This window comes from Peromyscus eremicus, chromosome 1, assembly GCF_949786415.1.
Source record: "Peromyscus eremicus chromosome 1, PerEre_H2_v1, whole genome shotgun sequence".
Lineage (NCBI taxonomy): Eukaryota > Metazoa > Chordata > Mammalia > Rodentia > Cricetidae > Peromyscus > Peromyscus eremicus.
In genome coordinates, this window is record NC_081416.1 from 184,610,238 (window position 1) to 184,629,922 (window position 19,685).

A 19,685-nucleotide genomic window follows, 5' to 3' on the forward strand; every position below is an offset into this window, starting at 1 on the left:
ACACCCACTTCATAAATTGATACTGGTAACTATAGTGTTGGTACAGAACCACCTACTCTGATACAATGCAAGATGTATGCATTAGCTAGTGATTCTCATTGTGTCTTCTAAAGATGATGTCAAGAAATACCATGTATACTACCTTTCTGTACATCCTGGCTTACAATCTTCCACTCAACCTCTTATTACACAAGACCTGATTCTTGGATATTAGCACATAGAGGATGTGTTCTTTTCTTTCTCTAATTCAAAAATAGACTTAAAATACTGTGAGTAATTCTTTTGATATCTGAGTGAATGTGTGACTTTGAATGTAAAAGAAAACAAGAGAAAATTTGTGAATGAATGTTTTCAGATGATGAAACTAATTTTCCCCTTTGCTGAGGAAGACAAGAGAATCCTGTTGTATGCTGGAAGTTAGAAGAGTAAAACTTACAAGACAGAAAGATGTTTTATTAAATAGATAGAATGAATATTGAGAAATATGGAGAGATATCTCAGCATTTACAATCATGTGTGGCTTTCCCAGAGGAGATGGGTTCACTAACCTATCCACACATCTTACAGTCCACAGCCTTCTATTCACAATAGCTCTAATGGATCTGATACCCTCTTCTGCCTTCCAAAAACACCTACACTCAGATGAGAAAGTGATAACACACTCAAAAAGCATAGACACAAAATTGAAATTCAATGAATGTTTTAAGTTGAATTTTACATGGAACTATACTGCAACACTTGTTTTCTCATTCATTGAAAACAGATTTTCTTTCACATAATGTGTAGCTAGAGTTTTCCTGCCTGGCCCACAGTCAGGACAAATCTCTCTCAACTGCCAGTCCCACAGCTGCTCAGACCCAACCAAGTAAACACAGAGACTTATATTGTTTACAAACTGTATGGCCGTGGCAGGCTTTTTGTTAATTGTTCTTACAGCTTAAATTAATCCATTTCTATAAATCTATACCTTGCCATGTGGCTCGTGGCTTACTGGCATCTTCACATGCTGTTTGTCATCGTGGCGGCTAGCAGTGTCTCTGACCCAGCCTTCCACTTTCCAGTTTTATTCTCCTCCTTGTCCCGCCTATACTTCCTCCTGCCTCACTACTGGCCAATCAGTGTTTTATTTACCAACCAATCAGAGCAACACATTTACCATACAGAACATCTCACAGCAATAATGTCCCCTGATTATGTTTCCACCTCCCTCTGCTTCTCCCCACATCCCTTCCTATTTGAATCCACCCCATTTCTATCACTCGTTCGAAAACAGTCAGGTTTCTATGGGATAATAATAAAAATATACTAAGATAAAGTCTATGTAACACATTGGAATTGGTCAAAATGGGCAAACAGAAGGAAAAAAGCCCAAGAGAAATCATGGAAATCTGACCCATTTATTTACATATTGAGGATTTCTGTAAAAATCATACATATGTGTGTGTGTGTATGTGTGTGTATACATATATATGTGTATATATATTTAAATACATTATGAATATCCTAAAATATTATATGTGTGTGTGTGTGTGTGTGTGTGTGTGTGTGTGTGCGTGTATATATATATATATCTGCTAAAAAAAAAGTGGGGAAACGAGGGGAACTCTGACACAATATTATGAGATGAGGACTTCCAAAAATGAGATTGACTGAATTTTCTGTTTTCATCTATTTCTGGGCATCCAGTCTACAATTAAAGTAGTTTAATTCCTTATTGAGGCTCCTTTGGAGGAAAATAAATTCCCATTAGCTGGTGGTTATCAACTCAAGATTGCTTCTGAATTAGGGAGGAGGCTTGTGTTCATTCTACTTTCAGGTCTTGGACCACAAATGGGAAAACATCCATGTAAGTACTGTTCTTATACCCTCAGGTCCTGTTATTTCTTTTGCATATCAATGCTGTTTATTTAAAAGGTCTTTTTTCTTTGGTGTCCTGAATGCCCTCTGGATTTTGTACTCTTTGTATATATGCATCCATGCTCTTCTCTGTGCCTTGTAAGTATATATGTGAAGGAGACAACCCTTTTAAATATCTGGCTGTTGATTTCTGTATTTTTCCTGTCTGTTGTAGAATCAAGATTATCTGATGATGATTGAACAAGACCTTGATCTAAGAGTATAACACAATGCAATTGCAAGACATTTTATTGCTTATAAAGAACTGTTGCATTTGTTTTTATTGTAGGTAACTGGAATATCTAGTCTCTGATTTTTTTCACCCAAGTTGAGTATTGATGCATTCAAATCAGATATTGGTTGCTTACTCTTACAAATTTGTTTTTGTTTTTGTTTTTTTTTGGTTTTTTTTTTTGGTTTTTCGAGACAGGGTTTCTCTGTGTAGCTTTGCGCCTTTCCTGGATCTCGCTCTGTACACCAGACTGGCCTCAAACTCACAAAGATCCGCCTGGCTCTGCCTCCCAAGTGCTGGGATTAAAGGCATGCGCCACAACCATTTCCCTAGCTATCTTGCAGGCAGGACATCACTATAGATCAAAGGGGTTTTGGATGTGTTGGCATTTACAATTCTCATTTGTTAATGGCCAGAGCACATTTCAGTATCAAAGACACTAGAATACTGGGTGAAATCTCAATGAAGGCACCAGATCAACTTCTGCATGTTTAATCTGTTGTGAAGGTCTTATTAATTGGTCCTTGCCACCAGTCTGTGGAGAACAACCTATAATCCTGGCCACAGCCTGGGTTGTTTGGTGACACTCATGGGATCCCTTTAGGCAACAATTTAATTAGATGTGACCCAACTTCATATTGTGATGAAATGGCTAGTTGGGTCTCTCTCTCCCTTATTATTTAGTGAATTTATTTAGATCCCCTTTAGGCACGTGTATAATTTAGAAAGCTTCTACTGTATTCGGTTGACACAATATTCCTCAAGTGGCCTTTAATTTTAGCCATTTTTCTACACATTTCCTCACTCTTCCTTCCTGCCAGCCCTCTTCCCATTTGATCTTCAAAGTAGTTTTAATTTGCATTTTCATGTGGCTAAAGATGTTGAACATTCTTAAGTATTGGTCAGCCGTATGTGTTTCATCTTCTGAGAACTCTTAGTTCTGTACCTTTTCACAATTGAGCTAACTTGTTCAGATTTTACATTCTTTTAGATTCTAGATATACTAATCCTTTATTCCCAGGATCCCAAAAGTATTGGTTAAGCTGTTTTGTCTTTTCCATTAGTATTTTTTAAACCTATTTCAATGCTAAGCTAGCTATAGCTGTGCAATCTAATTATGCTTTTCTACCCCATTGAAATATTTGTATACAGTAGTGTCAGTATGGAGATCCTCTGTGACCATATCAATAGAGTGTAATGGAATATAACTATGATGATACCTCCAGCTTTGTTCTTTTTGTTGTGCATTGCTTGGTCCATCCAGAGTCTGTTTTTCTATTTGAATTTTAGGAAATTTTTCATAGTCCCATTTTTTCTTGATTTCGATGAACATTGTGCAGAATATCAGTGTATTGTTCATTATATAGGCATTTATTATTTGCACAATATTAATTATCAATCCAGAAGCATGTGAAATAGATTCCATCTTTCAGTGTCTGTTGGTTTCTTTCCTTGGTGTTATAAGATGTTCACTATGAAGATGCTTAACATCCTTGGTAATGTTTATTCCCAGGTATTTCATGTTTTAGAGGTCACTGCAATGGAGTTGCTTTCTTGACACATTCCTCAGTGTTATCCTTTCTGTTATATACAAGAGCAATTAATTTTTGTAGTGATTTTGCAATCTGCTACTTTCCAGAGAGTAATCAACAGATGGAAGAAGTTTCACAGTGAATATTTAAGGTCTCGTGTACGTGTACAAAATCATTAGCACATAGAGATAATTTGACTCACTTTCTTTTCTGACTTGTTACTCTAAAAGAATACAAAGAGGCCTACTCTTATTCCAGGGGAATGTGTATTTTCATCCTTTGTTCTTTCATAGGAAAGACTATCAGTTTTTCTATTTTGGTTTTTAATTCTTGACATACATTTGTCATATGTTCCTTCATGCTGTCCTAATATTTTTCTTCTATGCTGAGTATTTTAGTGGTACTAAAGATTTCAAGAAGTGTTTTCTTCACATGTTGAGATGATTATGCAATTTATGACCTTGTATATTAAAGCAATTTCTTAAACTCTCATGTTTTGGAAGTCACTTGTTTGCACTTCCTGTTTTACTAGGTAATATTATTTCCTTCTCAGGCCTCTGAGGGAGTGGAAGATTATAAAGTTGTAGTTTCAGTTTTCCTTATTAAGAAATTTCAGAAAAGAAACTCACCAAAATCTTGTAAAATGTATAGTTTTGAAAGTCATAATAAGATAGTTTTCTATTAGTAATATGAGATAGGATATAGAGTGAATTAGGTACATTTGTAGTCACCAAGTTAAGATAGATAATGGAATATTTTCTCTGAATTTGTCAAATGCAAATGGACTAGACATTGTTGATGTATTTATTGCTTGTATATATGTATTTAGTTATTGTACTTATTGTATATAGTTTTTCTTAGTTATAACTTTTTTATTTTTTATGAGACAAAAAAGGGGAAATATGGTGATATTTTGTGCTGATGCATGGTGATATTTTATTTGTGCTTTAATAAATAAAGTTTGCCTGGAGATCAGAGGAAAAAGCCAGCCATTATAAGTAAACACAGAAATCAGGCAATGGTAGCACATACCTTTAATTTTATCACTTGGGAGGTAGGAATCTGTCTGGATGCCTGTGAGTTCAAGGCCACTCTAGAGAACAGAGCCAAGCATGGTGACACATTCTTTCAATCCCAGAACAACCATAGAGGTCTGGATCTCTGTAAAGACAGACAGGAACTGACAGAGCTGGGCAGGAAGAGGAAGTGATGTAGCTGTACTGAGAGAGCCAATGATAAAACAGAACAGAAAGGTATATAGGCATGAGTAGACAGAAGAAGCTCTCTTTGGAAGCTACAAAGTTGGTGAGGTAAGTTTTGTTGGTGGCTTGTCCCATTCCTCTGATCTCTCTCTGGCTTTAACCCGAAATTCTGGCTCTGTGTTTTTTATTTAATAAGAAATTTAAAATTTAGAATTTCATCAACATCAACCCAATTGACAGCTAATAATAATCATAAAGCCAGTTCTTATGATTCAAAGCTGTATTCTTGTCTCTGTAGTTAATGCATGCTTATTAGAAAACAACTTTATACAGGAAATGAAAGTAAAATATTTTTTAGACGAGAAAACTAACCATTAGAAACTGTGACCAGGAATATTTGTACTACAAAAATAAGTCTTTTGTAGTTCTTATTATAAAATATTTGTATTAAGACACATGATTTCCTTTAATAGAAATTTGAGAAATTCAGAGAGTTTTGATGGTCAGAGTCATCTAAAATTCATACACACTACAAGAGACCAATTTGCCAAGTTATTTTTCCCATATCAATTCCTTAATTGTGTCTTTTATAGTACATTTAAATTTGAATATGCATGAAGAGAGCCCTGGTCATCTCTTCTCATATCTCATACTTCCTCTGTAGATTATTTCTAATGATGACATCTTAAGAACCTATTGAAAAGTGGAATCTCAATGCAGAGTCTTTGTAATATTTTTCTATATTTAAAAACTATTAGGTAACTTGAGTTGTGTGTGTGTGTGTGTGTGTGTGTGTGTGTGTGTGGTTATGCACACATGTGAGTTCAGGTAATCCTGAAGCCCCAAAAAAGCCATCTGATCGTTTCAAGTTATTGATACAAGTGATTGTGAATAGCATTTTGTTGGGGATACATATGAGGACCCCTGTAAAATAAATATGTGATATTAACTACAGAGGCATCAGTTTAGCTTCTGTAATGTTCTTTCTAACTGTTTATCAAAACATACCAGTCTCTTCTAAGTTCTTCTGTTCTAACTCCTAGGATGCATCAGAATTCTCCTCCTATTCTCTTGAAAGGAGGTATATTGCTTTACTCTCATTGACAAAATGTTCACTCTTTTACAAATATCCTGTCTTTTTCTCTCACCCCTCAACTACACAAAGTCAAGCATTCACTTAGATATTAAAATAAGAAGTTTGAATTTACTATGAACTCTTCTGCATTTTAGAGCACAGAAGAGTATTCCACTTTGCACTATTGCCCAATGGCTAAGTCTTATGAAATGTATGGCTGAGTAGGTTATAAGAGACAATGTAGGAAACAATACTAGACATGATATTGCTAGGCAACATCAATAGAGAAAATATTGAGAGTCATTTTATAAGAGAAAGGACTTGCAATGTAATCTAATATTTTTTGGCTATGAACCAACTACATATATGGAGTGAGAATTCATTAAATAAGAGTTCAGGAAGATGATTTCTCTCTGATCTTTTGAAGACAATGTCTGTCTATTTTTTTTTAATTTTTATTTTGCAATACAATTAAGTTCTACATATCAGCCACAGATTCCCTTGTTCTCCCCCCTCCCGCCCCCCTCACCTTCCCCCTAGCCCGCCCCCCATTTCAATCTCCTCCAGGGCAAAGCCCTGAACAAAATTGTGCAGCACATGGGGATAAAGATGCATCCAAGCAGGCTTTCAGTGGAAGCCAAGAAGGAGAAAATCTCCAAAGCCACAATGACATCGCCCTTGGTACTATGGAACACAGGGAGAAAACTGACCCAGACACTGCAGAACAACAGCATGCTGAATGTCAAGAACTTGGCTTCATTGAATGTGTTAGGCAGATTCCAGGACAAGAAAACCACAGTGAATCTCCCCAGTGCCTGGCAGGCCATGTATCCAAGGACACAGTAGAAGCCAGTGACTGAGCACTTGATGCAAACAATGATAATGTAGCCATATTCAGATGTGTATTGTTATCAATAGAGGGAAGATAAGCTCCTCACCAGACTGCACAGAAAATAGCTTGGATCAGAGTACATACGGCAATAATGTAGTTAGGTTCCCTGAAACCAGAAAATACCTTATCCTTTGTCTAGAGGCTGTGATTATTAAAGCCATCAGCACAGTCACTGTTTTGGCCAACACAGTGGAAACAGCCACAGTGAATACAACTCCAAATTTCTGCAGGGTACAGTAGCTGAGTTAGGATGATTAATGAAGAGCAAGGGGCATAAGAAACAAAAGATGAGTGAGATAAGCAAGATGTAACTGAGTTTCTGGTTGTTGACCTTCACATTGGGGGTGTCATGGTGCTTGACAAAGACCCCAAGAAACAGAGATGTAAATGCATAGAAACCACAAGTCCATTCAGGCAAGAGCCATCCCCAGGTGGTCTTCATAGTTCATCATGATCACAGATTTATGATTGCATTGGTTCTGCTCTGTGCTGATATACTAGTACTGTGCACAATTCACACATGGATCTACAACTCATGAAGAAAGAAAGTATGATTAGTGTAGATTCTGCATTGATATTTTCAGGACATTTCAATTAAGTGTGTTCAAGAAGCATTGCAGTATCTGCATTTTGTTGTTGAGGATGTAATTGAATAATACTGCTGCATATCAATGCTTCCTTTTCATAATGCTCATTATCTCTATGTGGAACAAAACCAAAGAATCATTTTCTGTCTATTTAAGGTTATTGTTGTGATAGATCATTGGTCATGTTTTCAGGAAACAACAGATTTTGTAGTATATTTTGGAGGTTATGATGAAATGATTTATACTGGTGAATTCACAGAAGACATATTTGTAGATGTAACCAACCATTTACTCAATAAGAAACACAGATCCGATTCAGAGAAGAAAGCCAAGAGGTCAGAACTAAGAGCCTTACCCTTCCTGCTTCAGCCAAGAGAGCTCTCCGAAAAGGAGCTACTTCCTGTGTGTTTGTCTTTATAAAGACTTTCGGTTCTGCCTTCTCATTGGTTGAAAACCCATGCCTAATCACTGCCTGTGTGTAAAGACTTCCAGGTCTTCTACGGTTGGGATTGAGATTAAAGGCGTGTGTCTCCAATGCTGGCTGTATCCTTTTACACACAAAGATCTACCTAGCTCTGTCTATCAAGTGCTGGGATTCAAGGCGTGTGCCACCACTGCCACGCTCTTGCTATGGCTCTAATAGCTCTGACCCCCGGGCAACTTTATTTATTAACATACAATTAAAATCGCATTTCAGTACAAATAAAATACCACCATATTTCCCCTTTTCTATTTTGTTAAAAAGAAAAAGGTTATAACTAACAAAAGAAAAACTATATACAAAAGTACAATAACTATATATAATATATACAAGTAATAAATACCTAAATAATGTCTAGTCCACTTTTATTTGACAAATTCAGAGAAAATAATTTCATTATCTATCCTATTTTGGTAAGTCCAAAATGTACCTAATTCACTTTTTATCCTAATTAATCTTCAACTATAACTAACTAATCTTCAACTCTACTAACTAATCTTCAAGCCTTCAGAGACCCAAGAAGGAAATAATATTAGCTAACAAAAATAAAAACAGGAAGTGCATGCAAGCAAATTCCAAAAAATTTGTGAGTTGACAGAAACAGCCAGCTTCCTGGACAGTCACCTGAGGTTTCTCTGCAGTGCTGGGGCATCATCTTCAGCCTATAATCTTAGCGTATCTGACAGACTCATTTGTGAAGTAGGATGTATACAAGGTCAACAGTTCAACCTCACATTGGGTGAGACCAGTCCATGTTTCAGAAACACCTGAATTCCACTAGTGTCATGTCATGATTCAGGATTTTAAATTCTGGAAATTGTTGATGGTTTTTAATTCAGCTGTCCATTCTTCTTGACTATGTATATATGGCTTCATCTCAGCATCCCATTCTTCTCCACATCCCTCTATCAAATGCCAGTCTACTATTGAGAGGCGTGAGCTTAATCACTCTTCAAGAATAACTGTTTCAGCTGCTGTTCCATAGCACATCAGAAGCCATCGGCCCACTGCCTGTTCAGCTGCCTTCGAAGAAAAGGGCACTGTACCTTTTCCGAATTGTGAAGGCCACTTCAGGGATGGTGCCATATTGTCCTGGCCTCAGAAGATGTCTTTTGATAAAGCCATAACCACACTTGTTTTGGCAAGAATCAGTTGTCCTTTGTTTTATGTCCTGTCTGTCCATTTTGTCAGTAGTTGATTTGAGGATACTTTGTTGTCCACTGGCTAATTTTGCCACAATGAAAGTTAACTCCATATACAGTTTCTTCAATGCCTATATTTTCTCTGAAATAGATTGGTACTGCCAGGAGCCGACATGTCTCGTAGTCATAACAAAAAAGAAAAATTTTCTAAGTTATTAAAACATTTTAATGCCATATTCTGTAGATCTCTGAAGGGTTTGAAGATAACCTGTCTAAAATATATCTGTTCAATTTTTAAAACATATCTAATATGACTACAATCTCTATTATAATGTCTAACTACTAACTTTCATTTCTTTATATCCTAATAATTGGTAATAATAACATTCAAGGTTCAGAAAATTGCATTGTTAAATGAATGGTATAAGTGCAATTAGAAATATACATATAGCATATTCTAACAATATCAATTTCAATATATATAATTTGTATACAATATAAAACAATCCAATCCAATGTAAAGTATTTAAAACTAATAATTGTCTTTTTCTTCTTTTCTTTTCTTTTCCTTCTTTCTCTTTTTTTTAAAATAAGAACCTTAAATCTAATCTCCTCTGCTTAGCCTTTTTCCTAACCCTTGACAACAACTTGTAACCAACCTCCCTAAACAATGAAAATTATCCCAGACCCAAAACCCATTAAAAAGACCAAAAAACCACCCGCCCCACACCACCTCTTTGGGAATGTGGGCGTCGTATTCTTGAAATTGCTTCCTGCTGGATATGGGCGAAGGTATCTTTATCCTGAAAAGAAAAATTTTAGGTTAATTGTCAAATTCTAGGAAAGGTAACTATATCCTTCATTATCCAGTCTGTGTATAATGCCAAAGTTCAGGATTTATCTCAAGTCCTTATTCAAGTAGTCTTTGAGACTGGATCATCTCAGCTAGTCATTTCAAAATTGCTCTGAGCACCTTGTAGTTCAAAGCTGATCTGTAGACGATGTTTGTTAGCTTAGTGATATTATTATTGTCCATATGGAATTGTTGTTGTTGTGGGGCCCCATCTTCTTCCTGGAGACTTCAGTTGATGTTAGGCCTGGCCGTGACTTCCTGCAGAAACCTGATAAGAGACTCGAACACAAAGACATATATATGCAGCTAATTGAAGCCTTTTTTCTAAAATTAGTTAGTACTCTATATGACCCATTCATATCTTAACAAAGTTTAAAATGTATATATATATATATATATATTAATCATGTAAATTTTGATATAAAATTTATACATTAAGAAAAGTTTAAAGAATCAGAATCGAATCAAAGAGTTGAGATTAGTAATAGAATAGTCCCTTAATTAATTTTTCTTTTCTCCTGTCCCATAGCAGGAGATGGCTCTTTTATTCTGGCATGATACAGGGAGTTTGCATTTTCCTTTTAACAACATGCTTGAGTTTAAAGAAGGAGAGAGCCATTCTCCAAATCCAAAGTCAGATTTAAATTTTAATTGAACTAGGACTATTAGAAGACCATTAGTGTTAAATCTTTAGAGAAAAGCAGAAACAAACATTTAGGAAGACATAAAATTTTTTAGATAATATATACCCATACACCGTTTCACTGTTTCCTGGGATAGATGATTTGTCCCTTTTCTTCAGTTGTTTCATTTGTCCAGTGTTCTTCAGATTCCTTAACCTTCATTCTCCTAAAAGACAAAAACAAAAACCTTTCTCCAAGACTAATTTTGGGGATGTTCCTTTTTGGCAAGTTATTATCTGATTAAATGAAAAGGCATCTGTTACTGGTATAAGTTAGTTTGAATTGAATGTTCATGCTGGTTGATGAACTATCACCTCCTCTAATTAAGAGGTCTTTCTTATTCAAATCGAACCTTTATCAATTTTGATGGTACCCACAGCTTATCTTCTCCTGAAGAAAAAAAAGCAAAACCGTGTCCCCAATGTAACACATATCCTGGTTTCCATTCTGAGGTCAGCACATCCTTAAAATATATAGGCTGATTTAATTCTGTAGTTTTTTCTATTATCCAATGTCTCTCTGCAGCTGTTGTTCCTTTCTCATTGGCATTAAGAAAATTCAAAGTTAATAGAGCATTATGCAGTCTATTTCTGGGGGTTTTGGTTACCCCTTTCTGTTTATTCAGCACATCCTTTAGAGTTCTGTTTGATCTTTCTATAACTGCTTGACCTGTAGGATTATGTGGTATGCCTGTAATATGCTTTATATTGTAATAAGCAAAAAACTGTTTCATTTTAACAGAGACATATGATGGAGCATTGTCAGTTTTGATTTGTGCAGGTATACCCATGATGGCTATAACTTCTAGCAAATGAGTGATTACAGAATCAGCTTTTTCAGAACTCAAAGCAGTTGCCCATTGAAATCTTTTGTTTTTTTGTTTTTTTGAGACAGGTTTCTCTGTATAGCTTTGCGCCTTTCCTGGAACTCACTTGGTAGCCCAGGCTGGCCTCGAACTCACAGAGATCCTCCTGGCTCTGTCTCCCATTGAAATCTTGAATAAGTATTGATGGTATGCTTTACATATTTCAATTTTCCAAGTTCTGCAAAGTGAATCACGTCCATCTGCCAGATTTCAATCCTTTGAGTACCCTTTGGGTTACATCCTGCTGGTAATGGTGTTTGATTGTAGAAGGAACAAATAGGACATTTCTTTACTATTTCTTTGGCTTGTTGCCAGGTTATAGAAAAATCCTTTCTTAAATCTTTACTATTGACATGAGTTTTTTTTATGAAATTCTGAGGCCTCAAGCAATTTCCTATCAATAATTTATCAATCTCTTCATTGCCTTGTGCTAGAGGGGCTGGCAGACCAGTATGGGATCGAATGTGAGTTATATGTAAGGGATGACTCCTTTTCCTGATTGTATCTTGTAATTGAATAAATAGTGAAGTTAATTCTGAAGCATCAGGGATAAATTCTGCAGTCTCAATATGTAATACTACTCTTTCAACATTCTGAGAGTCAGTTACTAAGATGAGAGATTCTGAAAAATCCATTAATACCAAAAGAATAGCATACAATTCTGATTTTTGAACTGAATTATAAGGACTTTGAACCACTTTACTTAAATTTTCTGATTTGTAACCTGCCTTTCCTTGTTTGTTGGCATCTGTATAAAATGTACAAACCCCAGATATGGGTTTTTCCTGTACAATTCTAGGCAAGATCCAATCAGCTCTTGTTATAAGATCAATTCTATCACTTTTGGGATATTTGCTCTTAATTTCTCCCAAAAAATTACTGCAAGCTCTTTGCCAAGGTTCACTTTCTGTCCATAATTTTTCAATGTCCTCCTTAGTTAAAGGTACTACAATTTCTGCTTGGTCTATTCCTACTAATTGACAAAGTCTCAATTTTCCTTTCCAAATCAAGTCAGAGATTTTTTCCACATAAGTTTTTAATTTTTTATTTGGTTTATTTGATAAAAATATCCATTCCAATATAATATCTTCCCTCTGCATTAATATTCCTGTAGGAGAATGCCTAGAAGGTAAAATAACCAAAATGCAATCCAGCTTTGGATCAATATGATCCACATGCCCTTCATGTACTTTCTTTTCTACCAAGGCCAATTCTTTCTCAGCTTCAGGTGCTAATTCTCTTGGACTATTTAAGTCCTTGTCACCTTCTAAGGTTTTGAACAAATTATGCAGTTAATCACTTTTTACCCCAACAATAGTTTGTCAATGAGAAATATCTCCAAATAATCTTTGAAAGTCATTAAGAGTCTGCAGTCTATCTCTCCTAATTTGCACGTTTTGGGGTCTAATTTTTTGTAGCTCTATTTTATATCCTAAATAATTAATAGAATCTCCTCTTTGTATCTTTTCAGGAGCAATTTGTAATCCCCAGCAAGGCAAAATTTTCTTGACTTCTTCAAACATTCTTTTTAAAGTATCTGCATTTGAGTCAGCTGGTAAAATATCATCCATATAATGATAAATTATAGATTTAGGAAATTTTTTATGTATCATTCCAATGGCTGTTGTACAAAATATTGGCACAGAGTTGGGCTATTCAACATTCCCTGTGGGAGGACCCTCCATTGAAATCTTTTAACTAGTTGAGAATTATAATAAGTAGGCACTGTGAAAGCAAATCTTTCTCTGTCTTTTTCTTGTAAGGGTATTGAAAAGAAACAGTTTTTTAAATCAATAACTATGAGAAGCCATCCTTTTGGTAACAGAGTAGGCAAAGGAATTCCAGATTGTAGAGAGCCCATTGGCTGAATTACTTTGTTAATTGCTCTAAGATCTGTTACCATTCTCCATTTGCCAGATTTCTTTTTAATAACAAATACAGGATAATTCCAAGGGCTGGTTGATTCTTCAATATGCTGAGCATTTAACTGTACTTCTACAAGCTCTTCTAAAGCCTGGAGTTTCTCTGTTGTTAAAGCCATTGCTGGACCCATACAGGCTTGTCTGTTAACCATTTTAAAGTTAGAGCTGTTGGTGTCTTTGGATGATCATCAGTTGTTTATTGTGCCCTGTTCTTGTATAATATGGATGGCTGATGACCACTCAGAATAATGCCTTCTAATATTTCTCTCAGAAACATATACTAGTTTATGATTTGTTTCTGAGATTGGAGGGATGTTAATCTGAGTATTCCGTTGTTGCAACAAGTCTCGACCCCACAGGTTCATAGCTATGTTAGCCACATATGGTTTTAATTTTCCTCTCTGTCCTTCTGGACCTATACATTCGAGCCATCTTGCACTCTGTTTCACCTGAGATAATGTCCCAATTCCTAACAGTTGAATGTTTACCTCCTGAAGAGGCCAAGTTGGATGCCAAAATTCTTGTGCAATTATGGTAACGTCTGCACCTGTGTCTACCAGAGAACAAAACACCATTTATTTTTATCGTTAATATTGGTCTTTGTTCATTAATAGAAGTTTGCCAAAATTTTTTCCTTATGTTTTCTCCTGAATTTTCTATTCTCTCTGTTTCATCATCCTGACCAGCATGATTTATTGCAATCGGCATTTGGTTTTTTAATTGCTCTGAGTAGGGGTTACCTCTATGACTTCAGGAAAGTTTTGAACTGGATTAGCTATGGGGGCCTGCTGTGGGATGTATGGCAAATGTGTTGCTTATTAATCAATAAAACACTGATTGGCCATTGGCTAGGCAGGAAGTATAGGCGGGGCAAGGAGGAGAATAAAGCTGGGAAGTGGAAGGCTGAGTCAGAGAGACACTGCCAGCCGCCACGATGACAAACAGCATGGGAAGAGACCGGTAAGCCACGAGCCATGTGTCAAGGTATAGATTAATGGAAATGGATTAATTTTAGCTGTAGTTAGCAAGAAGCCTGCCACGGCCATACAGTTTGAAAGCAACATAAGTCTCTGTGTTTACTTGGTCGGGTCTGAGAGGCTGTGGGACAGGCAGGTGAAAGAGATTTGCCCTGACTGTGGGCCAGGCAGGAAAACTTAAGCTACAGGGGCCTGCACGAGGCCCCTCTGGGAGTTTCCCGAAGACTGAGGCAAAGGATTACCCTGTTTGTCCCTTGTTGATCTACATTCATTGGTCCAGTGTTTTCCCTTACCATACCTTCTGCATACTCCAGAAGGAAGGGGCATTCTGTTGCCATTGTTCCTTGAAGAAACATTGTTTCTAGGAATGACCTGTTTACAGTCCCTTTTCAAATGTCCTTGCTTTCCACATTTAAAACTTCTAACATTGCTCAAACCTTTTGAAATTGCTTCTCCTACCCACATATCATCATGGTCATGAGCCTCAACATTAACCGTGTCTCTAATCCAATCTTCCAAAGGTGCAGATCTTGCCTTTAACGGCCTGATTATTCTTTTGCATGCTGAATTCGCATTCTCAAAGGCCAAAGACTCAATTATTATCTGACTAGCTTCTGAATCCGGGACCATTCTCTTTACTGCTGAAGCCCGTCTTTGTAAAAAATCTGTGAAAGATTCTTTTGGGCCTTGTATAACCTTTGTAAAAGACTTAGTTTTTTTTTCCTGGTTCCTCAACTCTGTCCCATGCATTCAAAGCTGCTGTTGGACATAAAATTAGGGTTTGGACATCATATAAACATTGTGTTTGTGCACAAGCATATTGACCTTCTCCAATAAGCTGATCCTGGTAGACTTGTATTCCTTTATCACTCCATTGTTTTTCTATGTTTTTAGCTTCATCCTTGAACCAAGTTAGCCACTGAAGCCTCTGATTGAGTTCAAGAACAGCTTGTGCCAGCTCCCGCCAGTCCTGTGGTACAATCCTATTATATGTTGACCAAGAGTTTAACATTTGCTTTACATATGGGGAACGCATGCCATAAGATACTATTGCCTCCTTAAACCTTCGTAAATCTAACATTTCAATTGGAGCCCAAATATTTTGTGTAGTTTTTGACTAGGCAACTGCTGTACACTGGACAAATTAAGGGTGACCATGTGAAAACAGGCTTTCTTTCTGTAACCTTATGATCCAATCTTGAAGCAACTTCACTGTTAATTTCTTCTGTCTGAATTTTACAGGTTTAACAAGTTTTTCTAAAACTGTCATCCTGGCACTTAAGTTTACTATCTTTTTAAATAGTAAAATGAAGATAAGCATTGTAATAAACTGCATAATTCAATCAATGTTACTCTTCTCATATAGTTGTTCCATTGTCAGACTGCCTAAAATTGCAAACAAAGCCCAATATTCTTCCAATGTACATAGAAAACCCATTTTTTTTTTTTTTTGGTTTTTCGAGACAGGGTTTCTCTGTATAGTTTTGCACCTTTCCTGGAACTCACTTTGTAGCTCAGGCTGGCCACAAACTCACAGAGATCTGCCTGCCTCTTCCTCCTCAATGCTGGGATTAAAGTCGTGAGACAAAAATTTTCTCTTTTAAATAGTTTCCTTTAAAATATCGGATATGTTAAGTGACTTACCAATTCTGCATAGAACAGTAGAAATCTGAGGAAATTTCAAAACAGCCACCTAGTGTCCGAGGTGTGAATCCAGAGAGAGAGAGAGAGAGAGAGAGAGAGAGAGAAGCCACAAGTTCTGCCTAAGAGCTTGAATCCAGCCACGTGTTCCCGCTTGAGCCCAGTCAAGGCTTGCCTCTGGCTTCCTTAAGCTCCAACCACATGAGTTGCCTTTACAGGCAGGGGCCCTGTTCTGCAGGGCAGGCCTGAGTTGTTTGTAGCACCAGCTTTAAGCTAACCGCTTGGGGCTATGGTCAGTCTGGCCTGAGGCCAAGCCGACCTGGGCCCGGGCTAAGGAGCCTGCCACCCAAGCAGGAAACTGGACCTGCCGGCCACCCAGATGGGAAACCAGACTTGCCACCAAGCCAAGGTAAGTGTTTTTTAATGGATTCTTGTCAAGTTGGGCGCCAAATGTAGATGTAACCAACCGTCTTATTAAATAAGAAACACAGATCCGATTCAGAGAAGAAAGCCAAGAGATCAGAACTAAGAGCCATACCCTTCCTGCTTCAGCCAAAAGAGCTCTCCGAAAAGGAGCTACTCCCTGTGTGTTTGTCTTTATAAAGACTTTCGGTTCTGCCTTCTCATTGGTTGTAAACCCATGCCTAATCACTGCTTGTGTGTAAAGACTTCCAGGTCTTCTATGGTTGGGATTGAGATTAAAGGCATGTGTCTCCAATGCTGGCTGTATCCTTTTTCACACAGAGATCTACCTAGCTCTGTCTACTAAGTGCTGGGATTAAAGGTGTGTGCCACCACCGCCACGCTCTTCCTATGGCTCTGATAGCTCTGACCCCCAGGCAACTTTATTTATTAACATACATTTAAAATCACATTTCAGTACAAATAAAATACCCCCATACATATTCATAAACCATAGTTTTGCTCAGTGCATTTTAAAATCACAGATCACATGCATTCAGTGTCTCCTGAGGTCTTTGTCTCTTTTAGGAATGCTGTGTCTCTGACATATAGACTTTTTCTTAACTGGGACCAGATCTCTGATATATTTTCTAATTCAAATTTGCTAGCCCAAATACATTGAAATAGAAACAACTCTAAATGGAATAAGTAAGGTATATGTATCTGTATATGTTTACAGCTCTCTATACATATAAAAGTACAAAAGGAATTCATGAATTTGAGTGTGATTGGGTTTATATGGGTTTAAGCAGGAGGATGAAGGTGAGAAATTTTATGAATATAATATCAATATTTGAGACCTGCAATGAATAAAACAATAAATAAATACAGCATTCGTAGTGTCCTTCTCTGGTATTAGGGACAGTAACTTGCAAGAGCTTTTCATAAGAAGCAGTAACCCTACCACTGAAAGTAGAAAACTCTATACATACTTAGCAGTAAAAAATCTGTACATCTTTATTTCTTCCCCTTTGGGAGCATAGAGCACCTTCCTCCTGCCCTAACTTTCAACTTATTGAGATCCAGACCTGGTCAATGTGCTCACAGCTGAAGTAAATAATGATAAACAACATGAGAAAGATAACACAAGAGCTTTTAAGAACAAAAGTTAACACAGAATTTTGTATAGAGAAATAGTACCCATAAGTTATTATCATCACCATGGTAATTGGAGGAAACCATATTGTAATTGCTCTGAATCTTTGCATAATTGCAGAGAGGCATGATGTACTTCCAAGATTTAAAGTATTTTTATTTAGAAGAATGTTTTTATGGACAAATTTGTAGTTGGTTAATTTGTTTAAGGGACTAGGAATTTTGTTCCTAGTTCATCACAAAACAATGGGTCGTGAACTTTTTATATGTTTGTTATTAAATGTACAAAAGTATTGAGACGATAACAGTACTCCTGTTTGCTGCATCTCAAATACTAAATAGGACATATTACCACACACAAAAAAGACTTGCCCTACATTTGTCCTACATTCTCTGCAGTCCATATCCATTGAGAGAGGCTCTTTATCCCATACTCAGCAGAACATTATCACAGTGGCAGTGCAGGTCCCAGAATGCAAGTGAAGTAAATGAGCAGAAAAATTGTATGAGAAGAATTTATACATAAAACACAGGGTTACTTCAAGGTTCTACTTGCTTCTAAAATACTGAATAAGACTTCTTTGTCGCCACGAATGTATTATAAAACAAGCAAAAACAACATTGGAAATCACAGATAAATAAGAAAAAATGGGTCAACACATGTGAGGACTGAGAATTATGGAGGAGTACCTTAGTTTAGAAATGAAGTATTCAACTTATCTTCTCATGAATAATGATTGGTTGGAAGGAGAAGTGATAGGTCTTATGTAGTATATGAAATGAGGCATACAGGTCAGATATACTTTCTGAGCTCTTTGAATATTTAAAAAAATCAACATGTAATTTGTAAATGAACTATGGTTCTTTGATGATCTGGATAGTTTTAGAACAGCAGGATCCAGAAAGTTAAATGATTTGGACTGGTTATTGGTTTTCAAGGCAATGGAATCACAGGCTTTGGTTAGATATTCTGTAACTGATACTGGTATAGAGTAGGCCCCACTCTGAATGCTGAGTTTAACTCACTTACTCTACACATGAAGCTGCTTTTCTATGACATGGACTTTGTGATACAATCCCAGTGTGGAACCATGAATTCTTAATTTATGAGTTCCCATGAACCAATAATGCATGTCTCACTGTGGATAATCTAACAAAATACACTGACATCATTTCTAAAGCTGTTAACACTAACAAAAAGCTGAGACAGTCATTGGACCAAACTTTCCCAAAATGTTATTTTCCCTGGGACTCTACTTTCCAAAAAGATGAATGATGTCATGAAACTAGCTGAACTATCATCCTATATATTTATCATCCAAATTGTACGTCATGGACTATGGACAGCAGGTGAAGAGCCCCAGGGAAGAGAGTTTCAAAGTATTCTCAACAGGTGAGAAACAAATGCACAAATAAAGAAAATGAATCATGATACATAAGTAGCCTCTTATTTGGTTACAGAAATAAAAGTAAGTGGAGATGTCTGGGTGCCCATTTGATGTTCTGATAAGAACGGCATGTCACAATCCAAAAGTCTCAGGGTTATAGCAGAAAAAAAAATGTTCATTTTGATTTTACTCTTCTTGCTCCTGAACATTTCACTTCACGTGTCAAGTTCCATTCATCCCAGTTGCTTTTGGACAGTGAAGCAGAGAGAAGACAAGGATGGAATATTTCAGTCATGTGACTTTGTACTTGACACAGTACATGGGCCAGTGGAGATAACAGAGTTCATACAACCTTTTAAAGAAAGGTAAGTGCCTTATACTTTTTACATAGATGCCATCATGAATATTTCATGAGGGGTCAGAGGATGAGGATCAGAGCAATGCCTTAAAACTTCTGCCTCGTTCTCCCAACCTGCACATCAATAAACATCTCCAAATTCTTTTAGAAAGTCAATGCCATTTTTCTACTTTTAATTTGTCCAGAGAGTGTTTTGTTTTTCTCCCACTTACCCTCTAACTTCCAAGCCTGGAAGCTGAGTAAAGAAAGGACTCCATACATTGTCGCATCACATATAGTCTGCCTCTTCACAGTTTCCATATCACAATATCTGGTGATGTCTCATCAAAAGGAACCTCATTCTAATTCAGTGAATGCCATCCTAACTGGGAAAATAAATGCCATACAGTAGAGTCAGCTGAT

General features: G+C 36.7%; 1 pseudogene; it reads left to right on the forward strand.

Moving 5' to 3' along the window:
- Positions 1-19,096: 19,096 nt before the first annotated feature.
- LOC131903357 (vomeronasal type-2 receptor 116-like) overlaps positions 19,097-19,685 on the forward strand; it is a 90,646-nt pseudogene continuing 90,057 nt past the window's right edge.